The 10,143-nt window shown below is 44.1% G+C and overlaps 1 protein-coding gene and 3 long non-coding RNA genes across 6 annotated transcripts in view; 2 read left to right on the plus strand and 2 right to left on the minus strand.

Moving 5' to 3' along the window:
* Positions 1 to 799, minus strand: part of LOC108793793 — a 23,868-nt gene extending 23,069 nt beyond the window's left edge. The window contains exon 1 of the long non-coding RNA XR_001941673.1: positions 650 to 799. This is a non-coding gene — a long non-coding RNA (uncharacterized LOC108793793). The remainder of the gene's footprint in view (positions 1 to 649) is intronic.
* The window catches only part of VAMP2 (vesicle associated membrane protein 2), an 84,095-nt gene that overhangs the window by 32,013 nt on the left and 41,939 nt on the right, over positions 1 to 10,143 (minus strand). The window lies entirely within an intron of this gene.
* LOC108793794 overlaps positions 1 to 10,143 on the plus strand; it is a 51,143-nt gene that overhangs the window by 31,542 nt on the left and 9,458 nt on the right. The gene's annotated exons all lie outside the window — the stretch shown is intronic.
* The window catches only part of LOC108793792, a 15,849-nt gene continuing 8,716 nt past the window's right edge, over positions 3,011 to 10,143 (plus strand). The window contains exon 1 of the long non-coding RNA XR_001941672.1: positions 3,011 to 3,026. This is a non-coding gene — a long non-coding RNA (uncharacterized LOC108793792). The remainder of the gene's footprint in view (positions 3,027 to 10,143) is intronic.

Genomic DNA, 10,143 nt, shown 5'->3' on the forward strand with positions numbered 1-10,143 from the left:
CTCCCCCCCCCCACACATCCCACAATGGTTCAGCTACTGACTGGATTTAATGCATGCTCTGCAATTCTCTGGGAACAACGTGCACGACGATCTGATATACTGCCGTCTCCGCAACAGAGAGATACAAAAAGATACAGAAGGGGATACGGAGGGAGATACTGAAAGATACAGAGGGGGATACAGAAAGATACAGAGGGGGATATAGAAAGATACAGAGGGGATACAGAGGGGGATACAGAAGGATGACATAGAGAATTCAGTTGCAGTCATAGATAAGAGAGAGGAAACCATAGGAAGGAAGGAAGAAAGAAAAAAAGAAAGAAAGAAAGAAAGAAAGAGTAGAAAGACATTGATTGCAGCCATAGATAGAGAGATTGAAAGGAAAAAAGTGAGATCATTTGCCACCATAGGTAGATACAGAGAGAGCACAGACTACACATATACAGAGATGGATTACATAGGAATACAGGTGGACCAGCAAAGAAAAATAAAGATAGATAGATAGATAGATAGATAGAGATATGAAAGCATAAATATACAATAATCAGATATAACTAATCACTGACTGATCAATGTACAACACATCTACAGCTAGATGATGACATACACCCAGACACAACACCTCCATGAACACACACACATTACGTACATTGCAGCGATGGAGCGACGATCGGAACTGAAGGCAAGATAGAAATGTCATTGAATGGGGAGGGTGGTGGCGAGGCTGTATCTTCCTGTGAGATCAGCGTAGGGCCTGCCCCTTTAAGTACAAGTCCTCTCCCCCCATGATGCTGCATAATATCCAAACCTCTGCCTCACGTGCCATGATTCCAAGGGGATGCGTAAAACCACGCTCTCCTCTCCTCTTATCTATTTTTTTTTTTTAAGGAAGTATTAGGTGCAGTAAGTGAGTCCGAAACGAAACAGTGACGGTTCAGAGTTAACAGCGTTTCCCCGCAGTTCCTTTAGACATAATCCCCTGTTCGTACACGCCCTCCAACATAGCGCAGTATAAGGTCTACACCCCCCGGATTACCTGCACTGCCCCGCACTCACCAGGAGTCATCTTGTGCAAATAAAATGATGGGGGGTTCAGAAAACGAGGGCGAGCTGGAAGCGTGACAGAGGTCTACAATTGTCTTTTATGTTCTATGTTCTGTTCTTTTCCAACCCGTGCGTCACATTTTTATTTATTTTTTGTAATTTTTTTTTAAAGGGCACAAATTGACTTTTTATTTAAATTTGCCCCACTTGTCTTATACAGTAAATGACCCCTGAATAAACATATTTATCAACTGTGTTACATCATACAACGTACAACCATAACAAATATTGTGACCTACCTAATCTATCCAATCAATTTGTATCCAATCAGGGAGACTCTTGCACTACACGGTTGTTGGTAGATCTAAAGGAGATTGTACAATCAGATTTTAACATGTGTGGTGAGCTTTAGATTTACCAAAACTATGCAGTAATAGGATTTTGTTCTTACCGTAAAATCCTTTTCTTAGAGTCCATTGAGGGACACAGTTCTGAAAAATTCTGAGACGTAGGGTTATGCTGCTGCCTCTAGGCGAAATGGACACTAGGCAAAACAATTAAAGCCTGCCACTTTAAGGACATAACCCCTCGCACCTCACAGCTGCCAGTTGTAGCAAGCAGTATGAAATAAAATGAGGGGAGGGAGCTGTGTCCCTCAAAGAACTCGGAGAAAAGGATTTTACGGTAAGTATAAAATCCTATTTTCTCTATTGTCCATTGAGGGACACAGCTCTGGAGAATTATGAGATGTAGGGACGTTCAAAAGCAGTCAAAATCAGAGGGGCGGGTAGATGAAGGTCCAGTTCAAATACTCAATCAGCAAACTGAAGAACGTTTTTGCCAAAACTAGCATCAGAAGAGGCAGAAACATCAACTTTATTAAACTTAGCAAAAGAGTGACCACAAGACCAAGTTGAGGCTTTGTAATGTGAGTAACAGAAGCTTGATTCTGAAATGCCCAAGAAGTACTAAGTGCCATAGTAAAATGAGCAGAAAACAGGAAAAGAAGGAACTTTATTCTACAACTCATTAACTTGGATGGCCACCTGAAGAATCCACTTAATAGATCTAGAAGCTGAACAACATTTTCTAGGACCATCAGGTGGAATAAATAAAGAATCTGAATCCCTAAAGGGAGCTGTGACTGACAAATAAACTCTAACAGCCCGCACAACATCCACACGATGAAGAGAAATTTCCTTAGGACGAGCAGACGCTGGACAAAGTGAAGGTAAAACAATGTCTTCATATAAATGAAAGGCCAAAACCACCTTGGGTGAAAAGGAAACCTGTGGTCTTCAAACACTTTTGTCCTTGAGAACCAAATAGGCTTCTCCACAAAACAAAGCAGACAACTCGAAAACCCTTCTACCCAAAGTAATGGATATAAGAAAGACAAACTTTTTGAAAAACAAAGGCTAATAAATGACTTGGAGAGGCTGAAAAGAAGGTTTTTGTAGCACAATCGAGACAATGAGCTCCGAAGTAGGAAGAGACTGTTCTTGAAGTAAAAAGTCGTCTTAGTATCCAATAATCAAAATGCCCTCACAACAAAAAAAATCCCAGCACAGGAGCAAGAACTTTTGTAAAAACCTTCAGAGCCAAAGCCAACCCGAAGGGAAGAGCCACAGATTGAAAATGAAAGGTCGTCTACAGCAAAACAAAGGAAATGCTGAAAAGCTGAGAATACTGGAATGTGTAGATATACATCCTTTATGTCTATGGAAACCAAAAAATCTCCTTGTCCAAGAGAGACGACAACCGACCAAATGGATTCTATCTGGAATTTGTGAATATGTACAAACGCATTAAGTGCTTTCAATCCAGAATGAAGTCTTCCGTTGGGTTTGGGAACCATTCACAGGTTTGAGTAAAAACCTTGAAAACATTCTGCCAAAGGAACGGGAATAATAACTCTCTGCCAAAGAATGGGAATAATAACACCCACATCCAACAGATCTTGAACTGCCCCCAAAAAGTTAGTCCGATAGAAAAGGCAGGAGCAGACTTTCATGCTAAAGCAGGCTTTTTAATGGCCAAGGACGTCTAGAAGGTCCAAAGGTTTGGAAATGAAAGACGTTCCGACTGAGAACTAAAGAATTGTACAACCGACGAAGAATAAACAGCAGGCTTACAACGCTAATCCCTATTGTTCCACATCTGAGGTACCCTGTTTCCCCGAAAATAAGACCTACCCCGAATATAAGACCTAGTACTATTTTTGGGAATTGCTAAAATATAAGACCTACCCCGAAAATAAGACCTAGTTGTGACCATTCCCAGGGCCGATGGTGGCATAAGGGGGAACTTGAAGAGCCGCGGGAGAGAATCAGCGGTGCCAACGAAGCCAGCGCTAGAGGAAGCGAGGCGGCACCGGAGGGAGCAGAGCCGCATAACTCGATGCCTCCTCTATAGCGCCGCCTCCTGTCACAGGCTGAGTGTTACCAAATTCATTCCGCCTGTGAGGAATCTATAGTGAAAGCGCGCTTTGCTCATTTTGGGCAGCGATTGGTTACCAAATTGCTCTTGGAAAGGTACGACACCCCTGATTACCATATTTTTGTACATGAATAAGTGTGGATTGTTGTACATTTAAAAAAAAAAAAATAAGACCTACCCTGAAAATAAGACCTAGTGTGTTTTTTTGAGCCCCCAAAAATATAAGACAGTGTCTTATTTTCGGGGAAACACGGTAAGTGTTCACGTTTACTTCCCGTAGATTTTTAAAATAATCTAATCCAAGGTAGCTTCAAAAAGACGACCTCTCACATAAGGTAAATGCAAAAGTCCCTTTTTGCATTGGGGTTCCTCTGACCAGTACTTAAGCCGGATAGCTCTGCGTATCTGCAAGGAACATACAGACACATGAGACAACAGACGAAAAGCATCAAGAAATACATCACATATGAAATGAGAAGCAACAGTCATCTGATCCACAATCAATAAAATGTGGGTCAACTCCAGCAGTCACCTGTTCTGTACTTAAAGATTTGGTCTAGGTAGCCAAAGTCTGGGAAATAAGGACCGTAGCCATTGAAGAGCCAAACCAGTTAACAAATAAATGGTTATAAGAAAGATTCTCCAATTTTTTTTGTCAATAGGACCTTTAAAAGAAGGTGCGTCATCAATAGGAATAGTCAATGCTTTGTTATGATGAGAAATTGGAGGATCAACTTCCGGAGGAATAGACCATTTTTTAACAAAATCATTTGGAAAAGGATACAGGGACTTAGAGCGTCTGCGACAACCTGCTTCATGAACACCAGAGGATGAAGCATAAGTACTGAGACCAGAGACAACCTGCTTCATGACCACCACAGGATGAAGCAAGAGTACTGAGACCTGAAACAACCTGCTTCATGACCACCACAGGATGAAGCATAAGTACTAAGACCAGAAACGACCTGCTTCATGACCACCTCAGGATGAAGCAAGAGTACTGAGACCAGAAACAACCTGCTTCATGACCACCTCAGGATGAGGCAAGAGTACTGAGGCCAGAAACGACCTGCTTTATGACCACCTCAGGATGAGGCAAGAGTACTGAGACCAGAGATGACCTGCTTCATCACCACCACAGGATGAAGCATAAGTACTAAGACCAGAAACGACCTGCTTCATGACCACCTCAGGATGAGGCAAGAGTACTGAGACCAGAGATGACCTGCTTCATGACCACCACAGGATGAAGCAAGAGTACTGAGACCTGAAACAACCTGCTTCATGACCACCTCAGGATGAGGCAAGAGTACTGAGGCCAGAAACGACCTGCTTTATGACCACCTCAGGATGAGGCAAGAGTACTGAGACCAGAGATGACCTGCTTCATAACAACTAGAAAAACTTCCAGGATTTAACTTTTCCGCTATGAATCTCTCAGTTTTGTCAGCTAGCTGGAGAGACTCCCAGGATTAAATAATATTCGGTATGAATCAACTAGCAGCTCTCGGTAGTACCGTGTTTCCCTGAAAATAAGACACTGTCTTATATTTTTTTTGGCTCAAAAAAACACATTAGGTCTTATTTTCGGGGTAGGAGAATCTTCTTCAACAAAGAAACTAAAATAAGAAACCAGTAGAGAAGGAGACATCCATTCTCCTGAGGACACTAAGCGAAACTGGCAGATGGAAGGGGTTATGTCCTTAAAGTGACAGGCTTTTCAATTTGTTTGCCTAGTGTCCATTTCTTCTAGCGGCAGCAGCATAACACTATGTCTCAGAATTCTTCAGAGCTGTGTGCCCTCAATGGACGATAGAGAAATGAGGACAAACCTAAACAATCGACCAAATCTGTGTTGAACCCAGCAGGCCTTTGCACTTCATATATGTTCTAAAGCCTTGGTTCTCAACTGGTGGGTCGTGACCCAAAAGTGGGTCGCGACCCAGTGTTCAGTGGGTCCCCGTGTGCCTTCCACTTTTCTAGGTGAGAGGTTCCTCAGCCTCCCCCTAGCGCAGCACTGTCAGTTCTCGCGCCAAGCAGCCATTTAAAATATGCTGCCCGGTGCTGAGTGTCAGCTTGAGGTGGGCTGGGGGTATGGCCGCGAGGGAGCTCCATCCATACTTGCATTGCTTACAGCTTCCTCACCTGTCCTGTAGAGGTGCCTGGACTGGAGTGACATCACAATCTGGCTCCTGGCACCTGTACAGGGCGCGCAAGGAAGCGGTACAAGTGGATGCACATATGGATGGAGCTCAGTCACAGCACAGCAGCCCACACTGCGTTCCATTGCAGTGCAACTTGGGTCACGACTTAATGAGCAAGGACAAAATGTGGGTCTGGAGGTTACACAGGTTGAGAACCACTGTTCTAAAGGAGATTTTTCAATTAGATTGTATAGTGTGTGGTCCCCTTAAGACCGGCCATGCACTTTCAGATCTTATGAGAAAGAAGAAAAAAATGAATTGCCTTTTGATCGCCTGGACCACGACTTGGATCCCCAGCTCGAACTGTTCGTTTTGAAATCTCAATGTAATGATTAAATATCTGGCGCGTCGGGCTGATATACATAGCGAACGAATGTGTTAATGAACACTTCCTATTGCTTGATAATCAATCAGAATCCTGTTTTCATTTTCAAAGTAGGACGATGGAAGTAACTATGGGAAATGTGTTGGTTGCTATGGACAACAAGCAGGGTTATCATTTGGTCGATATTTTACTTACTGACTGATAAAAACGGGTCGCGCTTCCAATGTTATCGATAGGACTCTGTTTACCATAGCAACCGTTATTTTCAGCCCGGTGGCTGTGATTTGCAGTGTGTATGGCTGCAAATAAAGAAAGTTATGGCAGATAAGGATGGTGAAAGCTTAGTGAATGGAGCCTGTTGCCAAATTTGTGTCATTATGTAAACAACAATTGCAGCACCAGCACTGCGGTTAGGCTGCGGCTCTTTTAACTGCTGCCTCAGGACGTATAGGCCCGGCCTCTCCCTCCCCCCTGTAGGTATTACAATCCTCCCTCTGAGGGCAGCCTGTGTGTCAGTGTTACACGGCCATCTGTGTGTGTTGGTGACATGTAGCCTGGACCAGCGTGCGTTATTGTCACACTGACTGTGTCACCCCATAGCTGTTCACACTACGGCTCCCGAGGGGCACTACAAGCCCCAGCATGCCTTGTTAGACAGAATGTGTGCAGACTAAATAAGTATACATAAAGGTTCACCAAACAAAACAAAAAAAACACACATTGAGGGGAATTCATGAAAACTGGAGCAGAATTCGCCCATGGCAACCAATCAGCTTCTCACTTTCATTTTCAAAGCTTAACTGAACAAAATTAAGAGATAAGCTGATTGGTTATTACAGACCACTGCTCTGGATTGTGTCTGCTGCAGTTTTGACCGAACCCATCATGTTTGGTTGTAGCGAAATTAATTCCGGTAGGTTGCTATGGGTCACTGTAGTCTGCACCATACATTGCTTATTGAACAAGTGATGGTAATATGCAGTTTACGTGTGAAGGCCTAAAGCGCAAGGAAGCGGTACAAGTGGATGCACATATGGATGGAGCTCAGTCACAGCACAGCAGCCCACACTGCGTTCCATTGCAGTGCAACTTGGGTCACGACTTAATGAGCAAGGACAAAATGTGGGTCTGGAGGTTACACAGGTTGAGAACCACTGTTCTAAAGGAGATTTTTCAATTAGATTGTATAGTGTGTGGTCCCCTTAAGACCGGCCATGCACTTTCAGATCTTATGAGAAAGAAGAAAAAAATGAATTGCCTTTTGATCGCCTGGACCACGACTTGGATCCCCAGCTCGAACTGTTCGTTTTGAAATCTCAATGTAATGATTAAATATCTGGCGCGTCGGGCTGATATACATAGCGAACGAATGTGTTAATGAACACTTCCTATTGCTTGATAATCAATCAGAATCCTGTTTTCATTTTCAAAGTAGGACGATGGAAGTAACTATGGGAAATGTGTTGGTTGCTATGGACAACAAGCAGGGTTATCATTTGGTCGATATTTTACTTACTGACTGATAAAAACGGGTCGCGCTTCCAATGTTATCGATAGGACTCTGTTTACCATAGCAACCGTTATTTTCAGCCCGGTGGCTGTGATTTGCAGTGTGTATGGCTGCAAATAAAGAAAGTTATGGCAGATAAGGATGGTGAAAGCTTAGTGAATGGAGCCTGTTGCCAAATTTGTGTCATTATGTAAACAACAATTGCAGCACCAGCACTGCGGTTAGGCTGCGGCTCTTTTAACTGCTGCCTCAGGACGTATAGGCCCGGCCTCTCCCTCCCCCCTGTAGGTATTACAATCCTCCCTCTGAGGGCAGCCTGTGTGTCAGTGTTACACGGCCATCTGTGTGTGTTGGTGACATGTAGCCTGGACCAGCGTGCGTTATTGTCACACTGACTGTGTCACCCCATAGCTGTTCACACTACGGCTCCCGAGGGGCACTACAAGCCCCAGCATGCCTTGTTAGACAGAATGTGTGCAGACTAAATAAGTATACATAAAGGTTCACCAAACAAAACAAAAAAAACACACATTGAGGGGAATTCATGAAAACTGGAGCAGAATTCGCCCATGGCAACCAATCAGCTTCTCACTTTCATTTTCAAAGCTTAACTGAACAAAATTAAGAGATAAGCTGATTGGTTATTACAGACCACTGCTCTGGATTGTGTCTGCTGCAGTTTTGACCGAACCCATCATGTTTGGTTGTAGCGAAATTAATTCCGGTAGGTTGCTATGGGTCACTGTAGTCTGCACCATACATTGCTTATTGAACAAGTGATGGTAATATGCAGTTTACGTGTGAAGGCCTAACCACCGCCAGGCTGTAATGTGCTCTGCACTATATTATAATGCGTTTATATATATTGGTGGGCATTCATTGGGATCACCGAAAAATGAGACTTATTGCCAATATTAGTAATGTGAACTGGCATAACAATTAGGGCTACCACCTTTCTGGGATTCACCAGCACAGTCCGGTTTTAGAGTAGGGTTGCCACCTGTCCGGGATTCACCAGTACAGTCCGCTTTCAGAGTAGGGTTGCCACCTGTCTGGGATTCACCCGCACAGTTCAGTTTTAAGGTGCCCATACACCTGCCGGTTATCGTACGATAATCGCGGGAAATCCCGCAATCCTACGATAATTGGCAGGTGTATGGAAGGCGTGCGACCGTTTCTACTGTACGGACGCACGTCTTTTGTCTTACGAGCAGGCTCGAAACCCCGCCGAGAATCGTACGATTGTCGGCGGGTGTGTGGCCTGCTCGTAAGACAAATGCAGCACGGGCCGGTGTCCGTTCAGCATTGCAGTCACCGGAAGCCCGCCCCCTCATCGGGGCTGGCTTGCGATGATCGCAAGTACGATCTGCCTGTCCAAGATAGGCAGATTGTACGTTTTTTTTTTATTACCTTACAACCATCGCAAGACAAAAGTCTTGCGATGGTTGTAAAGTGTATTGCCAGCTTTAGAGTAGGGTTGCCACCTGTCCTTGATTTACCCGCACATTTCGGTTTTAGAGTAGGGTTGCCACCTGTCCGGGATTTACCTGCACAGTCCGGTTTTAGAGTAGGGTTGCCACCTGTCCGGGATTTACCTGCACAGTCCGGTTTTAGAGTAGGGTTGCCACTTGTCTTGGATTCACCAGTACAGACCAGTTTTAGAGTAGGGTTGCCACCTGTCCGGGATTTACCCGCACATTTCGGTTTTAGAGTAGGGTTGCCACCTCTCCGAGCCAGGTGCCACTGGGACACAAGACACCAAGTGCTGACACCGTCACTTTAAATTTTTTGACAGATGAGGCTGCCGAGGTCCCCCAGCAAGCGCAGGACCTCATGCAGCCGCATCTGCCTGAAGCGGCATCCTACTGTGAGCCATGCTGTAAACAGACACCGTCCCGTCTTCCTGTCCTGACAGGAGGAAATCCACAGCAGAGGAAGAAAAAAAAAAAAGAAAAAACTACTAGGGAGATGCTGTTTCCATGGTCCGCTCTCAGTACACTCTGTGCATCAGCAAGGTAAGAGCTCCCCTCTCTGCATGTACTGAAGGGGGTCTTCAGCACCCCCATTCACCCTGCTCCATCTGTCTTCAGGGACCCAGTTCTGTGCAGGGACCTTCTTCCCTATTGCCGTATGTGAAATACTCTTTTTTGTTAATCCGTCAGTACTTACTTTGCATGCAGCCTGGAAGTATCTCTGTTGTCATCTTTTCTACAGATCTTGTTTTATTTTATGTTTATGTGTTTAGTACAATTCTGCTTATTTATTGCTAAAGCTTGATTTGCATGTTTACATCACAAGATACAGATTAACCCTTTTTGGTGTTTTTAAAAATTGTTGTTAGCACAGGATATCTAAACTGACATTTAAATGTAGAAACTGTCCCAGAGGTACCGGGGGCTGGATTTAACCCCTTCAGTTTTCGGTTGCCACACTTCTATACCTCTTATGCACCACGGCAATGTTTAACTTTTTCCTAGAGGCCAACAGACTCAGCAATAATATTGTCACTTAAGGTAATAAAGTAATGCACATTTTTATTTCCAGGGGGAACAAAATTTGATATTGTCCTCCTATAATACCGATCTCAGCGCTTTACATTTTTTTTTTTTTACAGATACGGC

This window comes from Nanorana parkeri, unplaced genomic scaffold (genome assembly GCF_000935625.1).
Source record: "Nanorana parkeri isolate BGI_ZX_2015 unplaced genomic scaffold, ASM93562v1 scaffold784, whole genome shotgun sequence".
NCBI classification, from domain to species: domain Eukaryota; kingdom Metazoa; phylum Chordata; class Amphibia; order Anura; family Dicroglossidae; genus Nanorana; species Nanorana parkeri.